Below are 23,562 nucleotides of genomic sequence, written 5' to 3' on the forward strand. Positions count from 1 at the left end.
ACGTCGATATGTTGTTTCATCCCGGATTAGTCGTCGGACCATATCCAGGTAATCATCTTTATTCATAATCACTATATTCCCCCCCTTATCGGAGGGCTTAATGATTATGTCCTGATTTTCTTCCAGATCACACAATGCTTGATTCTCCTCACAAGTGAGATTTTGGTTTCTCCTCTTCCTAGGTCTCAACTCTTCCAATTTGGTACTGACCATCTGTACAAAGATGTTAATATTATCAAATTGTGTAAAATTGGGTGTTGTTCGACATTTAGGTTTTAAATCCGAAAAAGGTGGAGTGGGTCTCCTTATACCACTTTCACCTTCCTCTAGTAGTTCATAAAGATCACTCACCACTTGATTATCCAACCTTGCCTCTATATCACTATCACGTGATTTGTGCACTTTGTGCAGAGCAAGTTTCCTTGCGAACAGATTAATATCCTTAATCCATTCGAAGGAATCAAATTGTGGTGTAGGTGTATAGGATAGTCCCTTTTTCAACAGCTTAATCTGATCCTTAGTGAGGATATACGATGGAAAATTGCATATCTGCATTTCATCCTTCTTCTCCTCATCTAATTTTTCTTGTTGGACGGATACCCCCATTTGTCCCTGTCCCTCAACTGGACGCCTTCCCCTAAAAAAAGGGGGGATATGTTTGGATTCTGGCCTCCTGACATAATTTGTGCTGCCGTAGTTGCTATAGATGGCTGTATCAAAGGTGTAAACTGCAAGGCAGACGGATAGGATGTAATGGAGGCGGATCCCTCTCCATTTCGATTTATTGCTGGTATCGGCATATTTGGAGGCATTTCTGTTTGTATGGGACCTCCTTGTTGAGGAGCACCCATTTGTATTGGTCCTGTCTGTTGGGGGTGAACTGTACTTCCTCCCCATTGTTGTTGAGGGAAGCTAGTAGGATTCGATAAATTATTAGCTGTATGGGAGTTTGTCACTATACCACCTTGTTGTGTCTGATACTGGGTGATACCCTGTGCTTGTGATTGAGGGTACTGGTAGTTATGGTTATTAAATCCCTGATGTTGATTAGGATTTTTGGATCCTCTATATCCAGTCTTTTTGTTGTAAGGAGGTCTTTTTTTGTGATATTTGTTTTTGATCTGTTGATTGAACTGATATTTTGGTGTGTTAATTTTGGACTGATCGTCTGATTCGGAATAATCAGATTCGGAGATATCAGTATATTTATTGTAAGAGGTATCCACGGGTTTTTTAGTATATATTTGTCCGGACTCAAAATCCTTTTTATCCCGTATATACTTCTTATGTTTCTTTTCTTTGATTTCCGATTGTAAATTCTGAATGTTCCTTTGTAATCGTTGTTCCCAGTTAGTAAAATCAGAATTACTTTTGAAGGTCTGTATCTCCTCTAATTTGGTCTCTAATAGGATGCTCACTGAGTTAAAGGCTTTTTTCTCATAGGATAGTAGATAATCTATCATACGTAATGAGTTCTCAGTGAGTACTTTTTGCCACCCAGTAATAAAATCAGGGTCCTGCTGGTGCGAATTAGGGACTATATTAATTCGTAGTCCTCTATATACCAAGCCTTGTTGAAGATAAGTCTCTAGACTTGCTACTTCCCACCAGGAGCGCAAATATTTTTTATATATTCTCTGTAAATTGCGAAATGCTGTATTTATATCCACCTGATTTAGAGGCAATTCATTAGAGGAGAAAACATGCTGAGCTTCAGTCATAAATAATTCAGGATTCAGCTTGTTTGAGAGAAATCCTGCCATAATATGGGAGACTTCCCTTTTTGTACCGTATGTGGTTAGGTCCAATAATGGGGGAGTTAACCCCTATGGATATATGATCCAACTGCGGACCAATATATGGAGGGTTATTTAAACCAATTCACCAAAAGATCACCGAAGTGATCCACTAATTCCCTATATTTCCCATATATTTGTTAAAAGGTATAATCTTTATTAATTTCAAAACACCAACAAAAAAGGAGTTAAAAATTGCAGTGTATCTCTCCTCCTGTATTATTAATAATTGTCTGTGCCAACCAGGCATCACCTATTATCTACCTGTGTGTACCTGCAGTGTACACACGGTTGGTGGGGGAGTCCGCACTGTATATTAAAAACCTATCCTATGCCCCCCTCGACATGTTTCGCCGCAGGACGCGGCTTTGTCAAGAGGTTTTAGGGCACTGAATGAAAAAGCGCCAAAACAGGGGTTAAATAACCTCCTATTGTGACATCATGGTGGGGTGATATTCACTTCTGATTGGTGGGACGCCATCCCATCCAATCATCCTCTATTTAATTTGATGGACATTTCCATGCACCTATTGCTGCTCTCATAGTTCAACCAATCCGCATAGTTGTTTATTGGTTGCCTCGGTAATGCATCACATGATTACTGCGTCATGATCTCAGAGCCGATGTTCACATCCGCCTCCTGCGCTATGACCCCTGCGCGAGCTCTTATACCAGCGCCGATATTCACATCCGCTTCCTGCGCCGTGACCCCTGCGCGAGCTCTTACACCAGCGAGCGTACCTTGCTGTCGGAGCTGCGCAGTTCTATATGCGCGGGGACTTAGTCTCCACGGGCATTTCCAAATAGATATAATAGTCAGTCACTATGTAATTTCATATGCGCCAGAATTTTTTCTATATAAGGGCTGCGTGATGTAATCTGCGCAAATACTTGGTCTTCCGTAGTGCTCCATGTTAATAGGGATAAGATCCAATAAAATGCATTATTGCTCTATATGATATTCTATGTTGTTCTATGTTGTATATTATTATCACCATAGAGGTAGTTGATTATTTGGTGATAATTTAAAGGCAGCATATTGGTCCATCATGGTTTGTCCATCTACAATTCCCTCCCTGATGTCACTTCGGCAGGGTGTTTAATAATTATGTTGATAATTGTACATGATATTTATACATTATGGCAGCTATTCTAAATGAACGCTGAGAAGGTAAATCCCTCATTGAGTCCATTAGGGCTCAGGCTTTTGAGTCGCTGTATCCATCTTGCTTCTTCACGGAGTAATTTCTTATCTAAATTACCTCTTCTGGGGCCCAATGTCATCTTAATTAGTCCCCAAAATTTAAGGGTTTGTATATCCCCTCTATGAAAATTTCTAACATGTCTCGCCAGTGGGGTATCAGTCCCAGTGCGGATAGTGCTGAGATGTTGAGATATCCGTCTTCTCAGTTGCTGTGTGGTTTTGCCCACATATAGCTTACCACATCCACACTGGGCTATATATATTACTCCAGAAGTCTGGCAGTTGATGAAATCCCTAATAACATATTTCTTATTATCAATTGGGTTAACAAATTCTTTCATCCTAGGCAGGAATCCACAAAAGGTACACTTTCCACAAGGATGAGACCCTTTTATTGTAGACTTGAGCCATGTTCTTTCAGTTTTTTCAGTATAGAGGCTATGAACCAGATGTTCTCTGATGTTTTTCCCTCTCCTATATGTGATCGAAGGAAAAGGGGGGATGACATCTCTCAAATCATTGTCTGCCTGTAGAATAGGCCAAAATTGACGTAGAATATTCATTACCTGACGACTATTTTCGTCAAAAGTGCCAATACATCGTACCGTCTTAGTTATTGTTCCCGTTGTCTGTTCATCAAATTAAATAGAGGATGATTGGATGGGATGGCGTCCCACCAATCAGAAGTGAATATCACCCCACCATGATGTCACAATAGGAGGTTATTTAACCCCTGTTTTGGCGCTTTTTCATTCAGTGCCCTAAAACCTCTTGACAAAGCCGCGTCCTGCGGCGAAACATGTCGAGGGGGGCATAGGATAGGTTTTTAATATACAGTGCGGACTCCCCCACCAACCGTGTGTACACTGCAGGTACACACAGGTAGATAATAGGTGATGCCTGGTTGGCACAGACAATTATTAATAATACAGGAGGAGAGATACACTGCAATTTTTAACTCCTTTTTTGTTGGTGTTTTGAAATTAATAAAGATTATACCTTTTAACAAATACACAGTTTATTCTCGCTTCCTACATATGGGACTATGTATCTACAGGTGGGCAGTTCGCCCACGCTGACCCCATGTCCACCACCAGAAAAGCACACAGTGGGTATTTGAGCATTGGATCTAAACCATGGGACAAGGAAGCAAGGTAGCTGGGTCTGATAAATCAGGTTTTTTGTTAAATCATTTATGTAGCTTGGTATGTGTGGTGCTTACTTGAGTATAGCTTTATAAGAAACAATGCAAGAGAACAGAAACATTGTGATTCCCTGTGCAATGTTCTATTGTGAAATACAATGGTATTCCCAGAATAATGTACTCTGCCATGGTGCAAGAAATGTTTAGAAATAATTTAAGAAATATGACAAGATATTTCTGAGATGCATTTCTGTTGAAAAAACAAGTCTGGTCCATGTAGGCACTAGCTTGAAATTTACAGGCCTTCTAGTGTAACTCTGATGATGATTCAGGGTATCTGTTTAAATCTCCTGGCAAATTCATAGCATGAGACTGGCCCGGGACTACAGTGATCAGGATACAGACTTTCTGGAATTCCCATAGACCTGTATGGGACTTCTGGCAATTCAGACAAAACATTTTAAGGGTCTTCTCCTAATATATTGGTGCCAGACACCACACAACACATTTAGAGGTCTTGTGGAGTCCATGTCTCCATATCAGAGCCGTTTTGGTGTCATGAGAGAGTATATTGCTGATGGTTGACCAATGGGCTTCTTTGGTTATCTAGAATGGTCAAACAGAGATTGAGGAAAATCATTCACAAGTTCATCTTTCTGAGATACAAGAGAGGCAGTGAAAGGCAGGAGATGGTAACTGGTCCAAGGACTACATTTTGGATTTCACTTAAAAGGGTACTCCGGTGGAAAACTTTATTTATTTTTTTTTTTTTTATGAACTGGTGCCAAAAAGTTAAACAGATTTGTAAATTACTTCAGTTTAAAAATCTTAATCCTTCCAGTATTTATTATCAGCTGTATGCTGTAGAGGAAATTCTCTTATTTTTGAATTTCTTTTTTGTCTTATCCACAGTGCTCTCTGCTGACACCTCTGTGCATGTCAGGAACTTTTCAGAGCAGCATAGGTTTCCTATGGGGATATTCTCCTGCTCTGGACAGTTCCTGATTTGGGCATCAGGTGTCAGCTGAGAGCACTGTGGACAAGTCATGAAGGAAATTGAAAAAGGAAAGAACTTCATCTTCAGCATACAGCTGCTGATAAGTACTGGAAGGACACATATTTTTTAATAGAAATAATTAACAAATCTGTTGAACTTTCTGGCACCAGTTGATTAAAAAAAAAAAATGTTTTCCACGGGAGTACCCCTTTAATTTTCCTCAATAAGAAAGAGTGTTACTGAATAGGATTAGACACAGTTTGGTAGCCCAGTACAGAAGCACCCCTGTACCCTTGCTGCCCTGTCCGGAGGACTCCATTCTGTGACCCCTGGGCCCCCCTTCACCAGTCTATTATGTACATTGCCTCAAGTGCCTATGTTATCCAGTATATTGTACATAAAATGTGATATACCTTCTAGAGTTGTTGTCATGTGATTGTAACTAAGGAAGGTACCAGTGACCAAGTTACCTACAGGGTGACCTATGGGACACCTCCATAGTTTACCCCCATATAAGCTGCCGTTGTTCTGTAACTTGGCGTTGGAGTCATTATTTTCCCCGTGCCTAGCCCAGGATCTAGTGGCCTACCTTCAGGTGGTGAAGTGGTTAAACCACTCCCTGGCGTCACAAACACAAGGGGTTAATGCCATCTGCCTCTATGGTAATTCCATCTGCCCTCATCACACCCTCACCACATCAGGAAATTTCTCCCACAGTTCAGTTTTTACCTGTTTTGCTTTTCATGTTTGCACACAGGTGAGTGACACTCTTCATTTCTTCATTTGCTTATTGCTGGATGCTTTCTGCCACACTAACTGAGCTCCCACCGTGCCTGTATATGCCTCAGTGTTAAATTGCACAGGCTGTGCTAGACTCCCTTCTTCTGCATAGACTTAATTTCCTCAAGTTGCATTACTGTAGAGTGTGGTTCGATAACCAACACATTCAAATGTTTGGGTAATCTAATGCAAATATCTATAATTCTGAAAATAATTGTATATTATGACTTGTTCTAGTTAGTCAAATTGCCAACTAGATCTTTATTAGGGTTCCTTGATTTTATATGCTAGGTTCATACCCTTTAAAATCAGGGGTTCTACTTCAGTCAGTTCTAGAATGTGAGAGAAAAATAATGTTACTATATATTTGTATTTAAAAAACTTATGAAAACTCAATAAAAATGATTTTATTGAAAAAGATGCACACCACTTAGCAAGTGGTCCTGCCTCATTCCAACAATTTGCAGGGGTCTTTGCACCAGAACACTTAATCTAACATTTGAAAAGTTTTTTGAAATTACAGTTTCACTTTTAGGGTCTATTCACACGTACAATATCTTGCGCATATTTGATGTGCAGGATTTAAAGGAGTACTCTGGAATATAAAAATTGGTCAGATCACGGGGGTCCAACTGCTGGGACCCCCAGTGATCTCTTGCACAGCGCCCCCGCTCTCCTCCTGAATGGAAAGTGTCGACCACGGCACAATGCAGTGGCCGACATGCCCCCTCCATGCATCTCTATGGGAGAGCCAGAGCGCTGCACTCGGATTTCGCCCACTCTCCCATAGAGTTGCATGGAGAGGACAAGTTGGCCATATCTTCGTGTGGTTTACACAGCTCTTTTCATACAGATGGCTGGGGTGCCGTGCGGGAGATCGCGGGGGGTCCCAGCGGTTGGATCCCTCACGATCTGACACTCATCCCTATCCTTAGGATAGGGGATATACCGGGTGATCCAAAAGTCAAGACGAACTTTAAAAATGAATAATTCGAAAACGTATCAAGATACAAAGATATGGTTTACACCAAATGGATGGAAAAGAAAACTGGTTTTGTGTGGCAACGAAAAAAAAAAAGTTCTGTTGGCGACCAACAGATGGCGCTGTACAGCATTTTAATAGCATTTCTTGCGTTATGGCAGACACATTTTGGCGGATGGCATCTTTCAGTGCTGCTAGTGATGCCGGTTGGTCGCGGTACACTTTTGACTTCAAGAATCCCCACAGCCAAAAATCACAGGGTGTCAGATCGGGAGATCTTGGAGGCCATTAAAGTAGCGACTGATAATGCGATCCTCCCCAAATGTTGAGCATAGCAGGCGTTGCACAGGCAGAGCAATATGAGGTGGTGCTCCATCTTGCATAAAGGTAACTGTTTGGAGTGCCTGTCACGCTTGCAGTTCAGGAATAATGTTGTTCCGTAACAGTGCTACATATCGCTGACTAGTGACATAAACTGTTTTGAAACCCCTCGCCAAGTTGGTCGCCAACAGAACGATTTTTTTTCGTTGCCACACAAAACCTGGTTTCTTTTCCATCCATTTGGTGCAAACCGTATCTTTGTTTCTTGATTCATTTTCGAATGATTCATTTTTAAAGTTCGTCCAGACTTTTGGATCACCCGGTATTTTAATGCTGCAGATTTTAAGATGTGTTCAGTCAATTAGTTAACATTGAAATCTACAGCACAAAATCTGCTACTTCAAATCCTGCATATCAACTTCTTTTTATGTTAGTGCAATGTTGTCTATCCAAACAGTGCTAAGCCATTAAGTAACAGCAGTAGTTTTACTTGTTTATTAGTTGTACTAGTTGTACTAGTTGTACTAGCACAGCACAAGTATCCGTGATCTTTGACTCATAGCCAGTCCACTACTTGTTCCGGTTTCTTCACATCCATTCAGTTGGGGTCAGCAGCTAGTTTTATGTAGTTTGCAGATTTATACAGTGGTCCCTCAAGTTACAATATTAATTGGTTCCAGGACGACCATTGTATGTTGAAACCATTGTATGTTGAGATCATAACTCTATGGAAACCTGGTAATTGGTTCTGAAGCCCCAAAATGTCACCCAAAAAATTGGAAAAAGTGAGGATTAAAGAAAAATAAGTAGATAACTAATATAGATAAAGCAAGTACTTACATATAAAAGTAAGAAAGAGCTGCTGGGAACTGTAACTCACTGTCTATGTCAGTGTTTCCCAACCAGGGTGCCTCCAGCTGTTGCAAAACTACAACTCCCAGCATGCCCGGATAGCCAACGGCTGTCCGGGCATGCTGGGAGTTGAAGTTTTGCAACAGCTGGAGGCACCCTGGTTGGGAAACAAAGGTTTAAGTAGAGGACAGGAGCTTCTTCAGGGTCCTATACAGTACACACAGTGTTCCAAATGAAGCCACCCTTACTTGGTGTCCAAAGGAGCAGTTAACCCTGGCACAGGTAAGGAGTAGTACAGAACTTGTAGTTCCTCCCTGTACTGTAGGGGGCATTACCAGACACCAGTCAGTGCTTGCACCTCAGTAATACAGGTGATTTATCAGTAAAATGCCCATTCTGATTGGTCAGTTCCTCCAGTTGTGACGTTTCTCACAGATCCAGACTGTCCGTACATTGTATGTTGAGTCTGGTTTCAAGTTACAATGGTCCAGAAAAGATAATTGTATGTTGCAATTATTGTATGTTGAAGTCATTGTAAGTTGAGGGTTAACTGTAATTTATTTATCTTTAATATCAGATGTGATGTGATGTAAATAATGACAATTTCTCTGTACAGACACTGAACAAGCAGGGCGTGCTTGTGAATACAATTCTAGATCAGAATGTTTTATAAAATGTGATGTATTCTGTCCTCTTCCTAAACCTTAGTATAAAATATAATGTAATAGTTATTACAAGTCTGATGTCACCATCTGGTGTTTCCAATCACGTTGTACTTATTTTAATGTACGCAAGTTGTTTGGTTACTTGGTTGTTTCTTACCTTTTATTTACTTAAGAAGAAAAGTCGTCCAGCACTTGACTCGGGGAACAGTAACTTTATTACCATGCCATGGAGAACAGACAGGTACACGAAAGCTTGTGACGCGTTTCGGCTCTAGTTACTGAGCCTTAGTCATACAATATTGTATGACTAAGGCTCAGTAACCAGAGCCGAAACGCATCACAAGCTTTCGTGTAACTGTCTGTTCTCCATGGCATCGTATTAAAGTTACTGTTCCCCGAGTCAAGTGCTGGACGACTTTTCTTCTTATCTATACCTGCTGGGGCGGAGTCCGTGCACTGCGTGTGGGGGTGAGCTGATACGAACTCTGTTTGCTTGCTGACAACCAGACTTTTGCTGAAGCCCCAACATGTGATATTACAGAGCATAAAACATGTAATACTTGTCATTGTACACAAGCGTGCAAGCTTTTCCAGCAGCTGTTACTAGTAAAAGTAATGACATTGTTGCTGAAGCAAACATTTCCACGATGATCCATGAGAACTCTGGATCCAAACCACATTGTTTAAGTAATACATGCTTTCACTGCAGTAAAGAGGGATGTCACAAAGCAATAAGTAAATCTAAGTGCTTAAAGTTTAGAAAATATGACACAGCTTGAAACCTGAAAGCTGGTGAATACTGTAACATATTGAAATTCTAGCACCAATTGATATCAAGTATTGTATATACTATATTTCTGACAGTTTATTAGGTTGGTGTTTCCTATGGTCATGACACACATAGTATTCTGGAGACGTCACAGGGAGAAGGGAAAACCTTGCCTCGACTGGAATTTTACACTATTTTCATATTAGGAAATTCTTTTTACCAGTCAAAAGCATTTTTTGTTTAGATTGGGCAACAGCACATTGTCCAGTTAAAGTGGTTATCCAGGAAAAAAACTTTTTTTTTCATATGAACTGGCTCCAGAAAGTTAAACAGATTTGTAAATGACATATTAGTGTGGTGAGAATTGAGGACGGCACTCACCCAGGATGGTAGCTTCAAAAGTTCTATATTGTATAAACACGGTGGCGGTGTAAGACAGGTGAATAGACAGGAATGCCGAGGGCCTCAGCGTGCAGGTAATATATACAATATAGAACTTTTGAAGTTACCATCCTGGGTGAGTGCCGTCCTCAATTCTCACTACACTAATATTGGATTTGATCTACTTTCTTTGGACTGAGCACCATAAGATTTTGTCTTTGCTTCTACTTTTCACCTGTAGCTTATTATTTGCCATACATACAGCAGTGCCGGATTCTGCATCTACATTCTGTTAGATTTGTAAATTACTTCTATTAAAAAATCTTAATCCTTTCAGTACTTATGAGCTGCTAATATTGAGTGGTTCTTTTCTGTCTAAGTGCTCTCTGATGACACCTTTTTCGGGTCCAGAGTAGAAGTAAATCCCCATAGCAAACCTATTCTGCTCTGTGCAGTTCCCGAGACAGACAGAGATGTCAGCAGAGAGCACTGTTGTCAGATAGAAAAGAACAACTCAACTTCAGTAGCTGATAATTATTAGAAGGATTAAGATTTTTTATTAGAAGTAATTTACATATCTGTTTAATTTTCTGTATGTAAAATATTTTTTTCCCCTGGAATACCCCTTTAAGTCTTAAATAAACAATTTATTTGTTAACACATAACTTAAAAAGATGAATGGAGTTCTTACCATAGAAGTCTTGCAGATACGTTGCCTTTATTTTCAAGTTGACAGTGCAGTGCAACAGAGCATATTCATGCCTGGACGCTGGAAGGGACTACAGCGGGGGTGGTTTGGGGGGAGTTATCAGCTGGGGGACAATTGTTTCACACCTTTCCGATGCTTCCACAGGCTCGTGATCAGAATGGCGAGAAACAATTGTCGCTCAGCTGATTACTCTCCCACAGGTAGTTCAATCCTGCCACCTGGCATTAATGTACTCTGTTGTACTGCATTGTTCCCTTGAAAATAAAGGCTACATATCTGCAAGACGTCTATGGTGAGTGCTCCATTCATCTTTCTAAGTTATGGTCTATCTGAAGCTATGCACTACATCTGAATGTGATTGCACCTGAACATACACACAGTTTACCTGCTGGTCCAGTATAATAGAGTGAAGGAAGTTTCTTTATGAGGTTCAAGAGAGCAGTGCTGGAGGGAATCTACTTGATATTTTTATTTGTAAATACCCCTGGGTGGCCTTAGAAGTCATATTAAAGGGGTACTCCACCCCTAGCATCTTATCCCCTATCCAAAGTATAGGGGATAAGATGTCAGATCGTGGGGGTCCCGCTGCTGGGGACCCCCGGGATCACCGCTGTGGCACCCCGCTATCATTACTGCACAGAGCAAACTCGCTCTGTGCGTAATGATGGGCAATACAGGGGCTGGAGCATCGTTACCTCAAGGCTCCCACCACGCCCCCTCCCATAGGCTTGCATTAAGGGGGCGGGCCGTGACATCACGAGGAGGCGGAGCCGTGACATCACAATGCTCCGGCCCCTGTATCGCCAGTCATTACGCACAGAGCGAGCGTGCTCTGTGCAGTAATGATAGCGGGGTGCTGCAGCGGAGATTCTGGGGGTCCCCAGCAGCGGGACCCCGGCCATCTGACATCTTATCCCCTATCCTTTGGATAGGGGATAAGATGTCTAGGGGCAGAGTACCCCTTTAAGGAATGATTTTAATCTATACTATATAATATTTGTAGGTAAACATAACAAAGTAGAATCATTGAACAAAGGGGGGTATTTATCATTGATATCAAAATATTTTTCCAATTGTTAGCCTGGGCATACATCATGTGTACTTCCCCTAAAATCTATCAAAAAGGCACACATTCTCCATAAATAGCTTGGATCTAAGTAGGTTTCAAAGTGTGATCCGAGCTGGAGCGGGACTGAGCAAAAATTTCAGCTGGATGGTCGGTTCAGTGATGCCTCACGGTGTAGAAGAGACTTAATATAAGGACATATTTACCCAGGTGTGTTTATTTGGTAGACAGGCTACACAACATGGATTAATATAAAAAAGACACAAGGCCCTAAAGGCTAATAAAAATTCCCTAAAATTTTAACAAGGTACGAACTGTAAATGCAAATCTATTAAATACGATCCTAAAAGACTAAAAGGGATAATTATTAAGTTCTTCACAGTAAAGAGACACACATGGAATCTGCAAGTGGTGGGTAGCCGTGGCTGCGTCATAAATCTATAAAACTTTTTTATTTTATGACTTTACTTTCTCTCATTAACACGGTGAAACAGATTTAGAAATAGAGTTCTCTAAAGGTTGCTCTATGTGAATTGGCTTGTAATGATCCTGGGGACGTCACATTGTCAGTAATTGGGTTATTGCTCAAGCAAATTGTTATTTATAGTTAAACCGGTCTCTTCTACGCAGTATGAAATTGTCGTCGTTAATGGTTTCAGATACTCGCTATATCTGTGATTCATGTAATTACATATGTTACTTTAACATCATATTACAGATCAATAGCACTAAAGCAATTTTAGCTGGAAATCGGAGCATCAGCAGGTTATTCCGGGACTATAAGCAGATTGGTTTCTCAAAGATCTCAAAAGATTTTACTGTATGGAGTAAAGACAAAATATGAAACCCTATTAAAGTCAATCCCCTCTTAGTTTATATAGGACAGTTCTGTTGATCCTGTATTTGGCCATATACTGTATAGAGCAAATGAATATGATCATTATATGTCACCTTAATAAAATTCTTGTAATGAAAATTATTATTACACTTTATTTAGCATTAGAATCATAGGATCCAGGCAGCAATCATCATAATCCCTTACATTCTAATATGTGTTTGTGCCATTATTATTTGGGCCAGGTTAAGCATTGGGTATAACTGGTGATTATGATAAATCCAGTAGATCTGTGTTTCCCAACCAGGGTGTCTCCAGCTGTTGCAGAACTACAACTCGCAGCATGCCCGGACAGCCTTTGGCTGTCCGGGCATGCTGGGAGTTGTAGTTCCACAACAGCTGAAGGCACCTGGGAAAAACTCCACTAGATGATAGCATTGTTTGGCATTGGGCTAATTTTACAGTGCCACTGTTACATTTTATGGAAATAATAGTGCTATCGCTAAAAGATTGACATCATAATAGATGGTCGACAGACAGGGCCGGCCCTACAATGGGTCCTGCTGGGTCCATTGGACCCAGGCGGCACCTTACATTGCCTCCCCGAGAAGATTTTTGACCCTTTTCTTCGCGACTAGAGATGAGCGAACTTACAGTAAATTCGATTCGTCACGAACTTCTCGGCTCGGCGGTTGCTGACTTTTCCTGCATAAATTAATTCAGCTTTCCGGTGCTCCGGTGGGCTGGAAAAGGTGGATACAGTCCTAGGAAAGAGTCTCCTAGGACTGTATCCACCTTTTCCAGCCCACCGGAGCACCTGAAAGCTGAACTAATTTATGCAGGAAAATCATCAACTGCCGAGCCGAGAAGTCCGTGACGAATAGAATTTACTGTAAGTTCGCTCATCTCTATTTGCGACCCATGACGGACGTAGGAAATCAGGGTGCATGGAGCGGGCTCCTTACTCGAGCCCGCTCCATACCCAGCGGCCTCCAGCGGTTTTCAGTAGCTGGGGGCCACTGCTTATAGCTGGAGTGCGGCGCTCTTCGCAGCCGCCTATTAACCCTTTAGATCGCCGCTGTCAAAGTTGACAAAAAGCCCCCCAAGGGACCAATAAAGTGTAAAAAAAAACACACATTAACCCCTTCCATAAAGTTCAGTTCAAATAACCCCCGTTTCCGATTTTTCGTTTAAAAAATCATGTAAACACAATAAAAATAAACATTTGGCATTGCCGTGTGCATAATTGTCCAAACTTTTTAAATATAAAATTATTAATCCTGTATGGTAAATGGCATTAAAGTTAAAAAAAATTAAATAAAATACAAAACTCCAGAACTGCGTCTTTCATGATGTTGGGGACAGCATTTCACTCCTGGACCCAGGCAGCACAATGGGGGGGGGGGTATGTATGAAGGATTTTACCCAGTTTTTTTTACTGTGATTTGTCTCAAATTTCCCTTTATCAAGCTTTGCAGAAAATTTGGACGAGACACGGCGCCTTCTTGTAGTAAATGGGTGGAAATAAAGGATAAAAACTAGCCCAGGTGTATACCAAAAAGACTATTTTTATTCAGGATGCTATTACACTAGGAGCGCGCCTCTTTCTTTCCTTTTCTTTACAGAAATGTCCTTTTATGTCACTTTTTGCGACAAACAATTGCGCCAAACGGTTTAGAACAAAACCACTGATTTCACTTTGTTAGTCGTGATTTCAGTTACAATCATTCTTTGCTCTGGAATTAATTAATTGCGACTTTTCGATTTTGCGCAAGTTTAGGCGCAAATACCTTCATTTAGGCGCAAATCCACACCATGAATAAAGTGACAGAGAAAATAGCTACAACAATAGAATGTCCCAAAGTCAGATTTACTGCCTGGAATTCTGGGGTCTGCGCCTTTTGTAGGGCTACATTTGTGCCAAAATTACAAACTTGCGTACGACAATTGATTATGTTGTATAACCAAAATACCTCCTAGAGGGTCTACGGGCACTTTAATCAGAGACAAAAAACCTTGGGGATGCAACTCCCCTCAGGGTAAACCCTGAATAGAGACCCTCTCTGGTCTAAAACTTAACTTTTAATTTTACAAATAATAACTATATTAACGTGCTCAAAATTGCCCACTAGGTGGCAGTGTGTGATTTAAAATTACAATCCCGTATTTATTTGTTTTAGTTTTGTGGCATATTATGCTTGGATGTATCTGACCACGGGGCTCTGTATACAGTGCTCTGCTCAAATGCCGTCTATAGACTTAGCATCTCAGAGCTCCGTGGTCCATCCATATATTACTGCCGGGATTGAGCTAAAAAACGTTTCGCCGGTGAGACCCGGCTTTTTCAAGAGTCTGAGAGTAGAGCGGGTCTCTATTCAGGGTTTACCCTGAGGGGAGTTGCATCCCCAAGGTTTTTTGTCTCTAATTGATTATGTTGGCGCAAATATGCTCCATTTGAAGCAAAAAAAACATACATAAAATCTCACATTGCTACACCATTATTGATACATGTCCCCCAATGTCTTTGGCTGGCCCTGTCGATAGATGCCTTTATATGTCATTGGAGTCCATAAGGCACCTTTGGGATCTGTTATATGATGGATCTAGTTTCTGTTATAGTCATAATTCATGATGCAGATGTGAGCATGAACACTTTTTTTTTAAAGATGAAAGAAGCAATCTGGTTGCTATGGGCCACTGCCTTTATCTGTATGGGCCTCTGCCTTTACAGGTTTTGATAAATCTCCCTCTATGTTCTGCGTTCTGCCTACTGCAAAGTCTGAAGGGGTATTGCAAAGTCTGACAATTTTTTTTTTACCTGTTCCTAAATTTTATAGACCGTGCTAGGTCTCTTTGTATAGCAACCACACAATCCAGATGGAAAGCAATTATTTTGTTAGTACTCACAAATTTGTATATAGAAATAGTCTCCCTGCAGCTACCTGTCACATTGCATGTTCCCACATGGGGTATCTCTCTTTGGTCCCATTCACATCAAGTTTTGCATCGTGTCGAAAGGCACTTTCTTTTCTCAAGATGTGAGACAAGTTCCTTTAATATAGACACTTTTGACGCTTGACGAGGGACATTGTCTTGCACAAACTGAGGGGAAAGCGGCATGGCATACTGGAAAGAAGAGGAATAACCTCAAAGTAACTTTGGGTATCATAAAAGGCAGCAGAATTTTGGTGCATGTTTTTAATGCGTTACTGTTGTTTGAAACAACTTTTTTTCAGTTAATACGTTCTTAAAAACTAAGCATTTTCCTAATATACTTCATTAACCCCTTATGGACTGAGCATTTTTCATTTTTTGCACTTTCATTTTATTTTCCTCCTTACCTTTTAAAAATCATAACCCTTTCGATTTTGCAACTAAAAATCCATATGATGGCTTATTTTTTGCACCACCAATTCTACTTTGTAATGACATCAGTTATTTTACCCAACAATCTATGGCGAAAAGAAAAAAAAAATCATTGTGCAACAAAATTGAAGAAAAAAACGCAATTTTGTAAATTTTGGGGGCTTCCGTTTCTACGCAGTACATTTTTCGGTAAAAATGATACCTTATCTTTATTCTGTAGGTCCATACAATTAAAATGATACCCTATTTATATAGGTTTGATTTTGTCGTACTTCTGGAAAAAATCATAAATACATGCAGGAAAATGTATACGTTTAAAATTTTCATCTTCTGACCCCTATAACTTTCTTATTTTTCCGCGTATGGGGCCGTATGAGGGCAAATTTTTTGCGCCGTGATCTGAAGTTTTTAGCGGTACCATTTTTGTTACATAGTTACATAGTTAGTACGGTGGAAAAAAGACATATGTCCATCAAGTTCAACCAGGGAATTAAGGGGTAGGAGTGTGGCGCGATATTGGGGAAGGGATGGGATTTTATATTTCTTCATAAGCATTAATGTTATTTTGTTCCATGAATTTATCTAATCCTGTTTTAAAGCTGTTAATTGTTCCTGCTGTGACCAGTTCCTGAGGTAGACCGTTCCATAAATTCACAGTCCTCATGGTAAAGAAGGCGTGTCGCCCCTTGAGACTAAACTTTTTCTTCTCCAGACAGAGGGAGTGCCCCCTCGTCCTTTTGGGGGGTTTAACCTGGAACAGTTTTTCTCTTTTTTGTATGGGCCATTAATATACTTATATACGTTTATCATATCCCCCCTTAAACGTCTCTTCTCAAGACTAAACAATTGTAACTCCTTTAATCTCTCCTCATAGCTAAGATGTTCCATGCCCCATATTAGTTTAGTCGCGCGTCTCTGCACCCTTTCCAACTCCGCAGTGTCCCTTTTATGGACAGGTGCCCAAAACTGAACAGCATATTCCAGGTGAGGCCGTACCAATGCTTTATAAAGGGGGAGTATTATGTCCCTGTCCCTTGAGTCCATGCCTCTTTTGATACATGACAATATCCTGCCGGCTTTGGAAGCAGCAGCCTGACATTGCATGCTATTCTGTAGTCTGTGATCTACAAGTACACCCAGATCCTTCTCTACCAGTGACTCTGCCAGTTTAATCCCCCCTAAGACATACGATGCATGCAGGTTATTAGTACCCAGATGCATAACTTTACATTTATCCACACTGAACCTCATTTGCCAAGTGGATGCCCAGACACTTAGTCTATCCAAGTCATCTTGTAACTTATGCACATCCTCTATAGACTGTACCGTGCTACAAAGCTTGGTGTCATCTGCAAAGATAGAAACAGAGCTGTTAATACCATCCTCTATATCATTGATAAATAAATTAAACAACAGCGGGCCCAGTACTGAACCTTGGGGTACACCACTAATAACCGGGGACCAATCAGAGTACGAATCATTGACCACCACTCTCTGGGTACGATCCATGAGCCAGTGTTCAATCCAGTTACAAACAAAAATTTCCAAACCCAAAGACCTTAACTTACCTGTCAGACGTCTGTGAGGGACAGTATCAAACGCTTTAGCAAAATCCAGAAACACTATATCCACAGCCATTCCTCTGTCAAGGCTTCTACTCACCTCTTCATAAAAGCAAATTAGATTGGTTTGACAACTTCTATCCTTAGTAAACCCATGCTGGCTATCACTTATAATACAATTATCCCCTATGTATTCCTGTATGTAATCCCTTATAAGTCCTTCAAACAATTTACCCACAATGCACGTTAAACTTACCGGTCTATAGTTTCCTGGGGAAGACCTAGAGCCCTTTTTGAAGATTGGCACCACATTCGCCTTGCGCCAGTCCCTTGGCACAATACCAGACACCAGAGAATCTCTAAATATCATGAACAAGGGTACAGATATTACTGAACTTACCTCTCTAAGAACTCTTGGGTGTAGTCCATCCGGCCCTGGGGATTTGCTTACATTTATATCACTTAACTTACCTTGTACCATCTCTACATTAAGCCAGTTCAGTACATTACATGATGTGTTACCAGCACTGACCTGGCCAATGTCGGCTCCTTCTTCCATAGTGTATACAGAACTAAAGAACCCATTCAGTAGCTCCGCCTTCTCTTGATCGCCTGTGACAACCTCCCCATTATCATTATTAAGGGGTCCTACATGCTCTGTCCTTGGTTTTTTTGCATTTATATATCTAAAAAAATATTTAGGATTAGTTTTGCATTCTTTGGCCACCTGTCTCTCATTTTGAATTTTTGCTGTTTTTATTACATTTTTACAGATTTTATTAAGCTCCTTGTACTGTTTAAATGTTATAGCTGACCCATCAGATTTGTATTTTTTGAACGCAATTTTTTTGTTGTTTATTGCTCTTTTAACATCATGTGTCAGCCATGTAGGATTTAGTTTTAATCGTTTATATTTGTTCCCCTTTGGTATATATTTAGATGTATAGTTATTTAGAGTTTGTATTGATCAGACTTTTTTTTAGTCGCTTTTCATTTATTTTTTCATGATATTAAAAGTGACCAAAAATACGCTACTTTGGACTTTTCCGCACGCGGCGATATCACATCTGTTTGTGTTTATTTTTATTTACACTTTTTTTTCATGGGAAAAGGGGGGTGATTCAAACTTTTATTAGGGAAGGGGTTAAATGATCTTTATTAACTTATTTTTCCACTTTTTTTTTGGCAATGTTATAGTCCCCATAGGGGGCTATAACACTGCACTCAATGATCTTTTACATTGATCTTTGTTATCACATAGGATAACATAGATCAATGATTCTGCTGCTTGACTGCTCATGCCTGGATCTCAGGCACTGAGCAGTCATTTGGTGATCGGACACCAGGAGGCAAGAAAGGGGACCCTCCTCGTGTCCTACAGCTGTTCGGGATGCCGCGATTTTGTTGCGGTGATACCGAACAGCCCCGCTGTGGCCCCGTGTTATAGAAAGGTAGCAGACTCAGGGCGTACAGGTAGGCCCTGCATCCTTAAGGAGTTTAAAAAAATGAATTATTAAAGATGTGAATTTTTTTTTCTAAAAGTCTATGGGGGACATGTATCAATAATGGTGTAGCAATGTGTGATTTTATGTATGCTTTTTGCATCAAATGGAGCATATTTGCGCCAAAATTATCAATTGTCGTACACAAGTTTGTAATTTTGGCACAAATGTAGCCCTACAAAAGGTGCAAACCCCAGAATTCCAGGCAGTGATTCTGACTTTGCGCCTAAATTAAGATATTTGCGCCTAAACTTGCTCCAAATGGAAAAGTCGCAATTAATGAATTCCAGACCAAAGAATGATTGTAACTGAAATCACGACTAAAAAAGTGAAATCAGTGATTTTGTTCTAAACCATTTGGCGCAATTGTTTGTCACAAAAAGTGACATAAAAGGAAATTTGAGACAAATTACAGTAAAAAAAAAACAGGGTAAAATCCTTCATACATACCCCCCAATGTCTCTTTCATTTTGAAAACAAACCCTGGAAATCAAAATTTTTTACCATTTTTTATGGGCATTTTTTGTGATGTAGTGTATAATGCAGCATGCAGCAGTCTGAGCTGAACACCTGTGAGATACAGACAGCTTACAGTCTTTTCAGAAGAGGAGCATTTCCATGTACACTGACAAACAAATACACTGTATACAAATACAAGGTGCTAAATTCTTATTTATATGCAAAATGGTTTATTTTTTGTCATTTTATGCACAGTCACATGGCTTTATTAGAGTTATATAGAGCATGCACTTTAGGCACAAAGCTTTGCAAATGTAAAAATGTATGTGCAGACCTCATGACAGAAGAGTAAGGGGAGAGGAAAGGAAAGGAACAAGTATTTTTTGGCTCTGAAGAAACGCGCCCCAGCCTCCAAAAGGTCTGTAAGCAGACTGAACTAAGAAATACATAGATCAAAAGGTATTTTACATATAATAATATGCATATTATCATGCATACAGGTCTTAGGGCACATAATTAAATTGACTTGAGCATTTTCTTACATTTTCTTACTAATGACAGTAACGCTTTAAGTTAAATATTAGCTGGTCTAGCTAATAAAGCAGATTTGTCAAAAAGCATGCACCACATTAATAAATCTGCCTCATTTGTAAACTGTCAAAGTTTACCACCTGGGCTGGTGGGAGCTCACCATAACATTTACTATTGAGAGAGAGATCTTTGGTAAGCATACTCTCTTATGGACATGCATCATTGACAACATTTTTATTCTATGGAATGGTTCATAGCCGGACTTCTGGGGGTTTGCAGCTCCAGTTGTTCAGCTATATAGAGGATCATAATAAGTGATGTCTAAAGTGATGTCTGCTGCATCTCCACCATCTATTATTTTAATTACCCAGAGGCTCTAGTGACATTACATCTGAGACAGAAGACAAGTAGGGAGTTATGTATCACTAGTCATGTAAGTTCTGCCTGTACTGCCAACATCCCTATAAATTGATATGTTGAGAATGGCAAGCTGTAGGTGTCATCAAAATATGAAGAAGCTGTGGGTACAGGATTGTGGGATGTACAGTTTTTATACAGCATGTAATTATAATCAGTGAGTGACACTTCATCTGTGGCTGTAATCTTTGGGAGCTTGCTAGAAGAACTCTTTAGCTTCCAACGTACTAAGTTAAAGTATGTGATGATACACAATGCTAATCAGCAATATTATAATGAGAAAACATACAGGCAATAGGTACTTGTCATGACTGACAGACTGGCAGCCTGGATACTTGGTCACTATATGAACAGTGTCAATAATTACAGATTGTTAGGCAGATAGCATGTACCATAAGGCTAGGTCTACACTGTGCACTCAACTAGTGACCATGTTTTGGCCATTCCTCGCATGTACAGTGGTCCCTCAACATACGATGGTAATTCGTTCCAAACGAGCCATCGTTTGTTGAATCCATCGTATGTTGAGGGATTCGTGCAATGTAAAGTATAGGAAGCTGTACTCACCTGCCCCCGCCGCTCAAGATGGTGTCCCCGCCGCTCCCGATGGTGATCCCGGGCCTCCGCTGTCTTCTCCGGTCCTCCGCTGTCTTCTCCGGTCCTCTTCTGTCTTCTCCGGTCCTCTTCTGTCTTCCGCAAGGCCTTACTGGGCCTGCGTAGCGTCGTCATTACGCCGCTGCATACGCCATTCCTATTGGATGGCGTGCGCAGCAGCGTATTGACGTCATCGGAGAGGGCCGAGAAGACACCGGAAGACCAGCACTGGACCCGGAGGGCACCCCGGAGCATCGTGGGGGGGTAAGTAATACTTACCGCACCACACGGGGAACATTAAGCTGCTATCCGGCAGCAGCTTAAGCATTTGGCGCTGCCGGATAGCACTTAATGCGATGGCCCCGACATAAAAAAGCATTGTATGTCGATGCTGACATCGATATGCGATGGCCTCTGAGAGGCCATCGTATGTCGATTTCATCATATGTCGGGGCCATCGTAGGTCGGGGGGTCACTGTATACATTTATTTAGCAACTTGGTCTGCTATGCTTCAAAATATATATGACTTTAAAGGGGTACTCCGGCGCTTAGACATCTTATCCCCTATCCAAAGGATAGGGGATAAGATGCCTGATCGCGGGGGTCCCGCCGCTGGGGACCCCCGTGATCTTGCACGCCGCACCCCGTTTAAAATCAGTCCCCGGTGCGTGTTCGCTCCGGTTCTGATTACTGTCGATCACCGGGGCCGGAGCGTTGTGACGTCAAGGCTCCGCCCCCTGTGACGTCAAGGCTCCGTCACATGACAGCTGTCACTCCCCCTCCCATAGGCTTGCATTGACGGCACACGGGGGCAGAGCCTTGACGTCACAACGCTCAGGCCCCGTGATCGACAGTAATCAGACCCGGAGCGAACACGCTCTGGGGACTGATTTTAAACGGGGTGCGGCGTGCAAGATCACGGGGGTCCCCAGCGGCGGGTCCCCCGCGATCAGGCATCTTATCCCCTATCCTTTGGATAGGGGATAAGATGTCTAAGCGCCGGAGTACCCCTTTAAGTATATGTTGACTTTTTTCCGGAATTAAGCAGAATGAGCCCACTTCCAGTACATTGTAGTATATGTTGGCATCCCTTTTTTACTGGATGCTGACATACATCATTGCACTGGATAAATTCAGAGTGGACCCAGCCTTTGAATACAGTCCTTATATGAAATCATATTCCTGTGGCTATTTGTTTTGTACTACAATTGTGCTCTCATCTTGGGGTTGTACAGTGGATAGCATTGGGGTCTTTGGTTCAAATCCCACCAAGGGCAGCATCTGCATGGACTTTGCATATTCTCCCTGTATTCGTGTGATTTTTCTGTGGCTACTTGGAATTTAGATTGTGAGCATCAATGGGGAAAAAAACACCAATTTTGGTAATGACAAGCTCTATGCAGCGCTGAAGATAATAATATATACATATACATTTATAATTATATTTATTATGTCATGGCATATCACTAGGCATATCACTAAACCTCTGATCAGTGGGGTCCAACCGCCAAATAAGTCAATGGTGCGTATACTTTAAACAAACCATCACATTTTGTCTTCATGGAGTGTATTAAATAATGGCTTGCTAGAATTGTCAACTGTTTAAAGTTTTTTTTTCTTTCCTAGAACTTTGATATTGATGACCTGTCCTTAGAATAGGCCACTAATATAAATTTGGTGAGCATTTGACTCCCAGTACTCCCACAGATCAATTGACTGAAGGGGCCATTGCTATGTATATGGCTATGTATATGGCTATGGTTATGTAAATGAGATGCAGCACTGTAGATTTCAGCTATGCCTGGTATTGTAGTTTAGTCCCATGCAGTTAAATGAGACTGTGTTGCAAATGGAAACAGTACGGGTACAGTTCCTACCAAGGGAATAGCACTGTTCCTGGTAAGCAATCAGGTTGTATGGGGCTTACAGGAACACTATGGTTTCATCCGTCACCAAGCTTAAATGCCCAAGATTATGGTCCCACCCATCACTAGCATTCTGTGTGACCTGACTTCTGTTTGTTTCTTGACCTCACCTCTGTCTGCTGATTTGGACTTGACTCTGACTTTATGTTTTGATCCCTGCTTGTTTACTGTTGTGATTTTGTACTGCACTGTCTTCCTGGTTTTGACCCTCTGGCTTGTCCCTAGTTTCTCCAATTGTCCTTGTGGCTTCAGTTTGTGTCCGTGTGTTGCTTAGCTGGCCTGTCTAATTCTCCCTTGACACCCCATGCACATAGTGACTGTATGGGCCATCGCCCAGTTGGGGGCAGCAGTTTGGGGCAGATCGGCCACCTAGGTAGGAACAGCGATTTGGATGAGAATAGATCTGCCTCTTCTCTACAACATATTTGGAGGAAGCAATGTATGGCTTGTTTTACCCTGGGCCAATTTCATTGACTATGTAGGCATTAGTGCTTACGTGTACAATAAGGTTAGTGTCAATATGTAGGTGCAAGTCCACAACCACTTAAAGCATAGCACATGGGGCACTGCATTGGACTTCAAATAATCTTATAATACAGGTTACTCTGCAATATTACATGAATGCTTTCTCTTGTAGGGAAATTGTTGCTATAATAGTTTGACAGTGTTCATGAAGAAAACTCCTGTCCAAATGAGCTATTAAG

At 41.1% G+C, this 23,562-nt stretch overlaps 1 protein-coding gene across 4 annotated transcripts in view; it reads left to right on the top strand.

Moving 5' to 3' along the window:
• The window catches only part of LOC130274057 (chloride channel protein C-like), a 245,721-nt gene that overhangs the window by 136,715 nt on the left and 85,444 nt on the right, over window positions 1–23,562 (top strand). The window lies entirely within an intron of this gene.

The sequence above is a fragment of the Hyla sarda genome, chromosome 5, assembly GCF_029499605.1.
Source record: "Hyla sarda isolate aHylSar1 chromosome 5, aHylSar1.hap1, whole genome shotgun sequence".
Classification (NCBI taxonomy): domain Eukaryota; kingdom Metazoa; phylum Chordata; class Amphibia; order Anura; family Hylidae; genus Hyla; species Hyla sarda.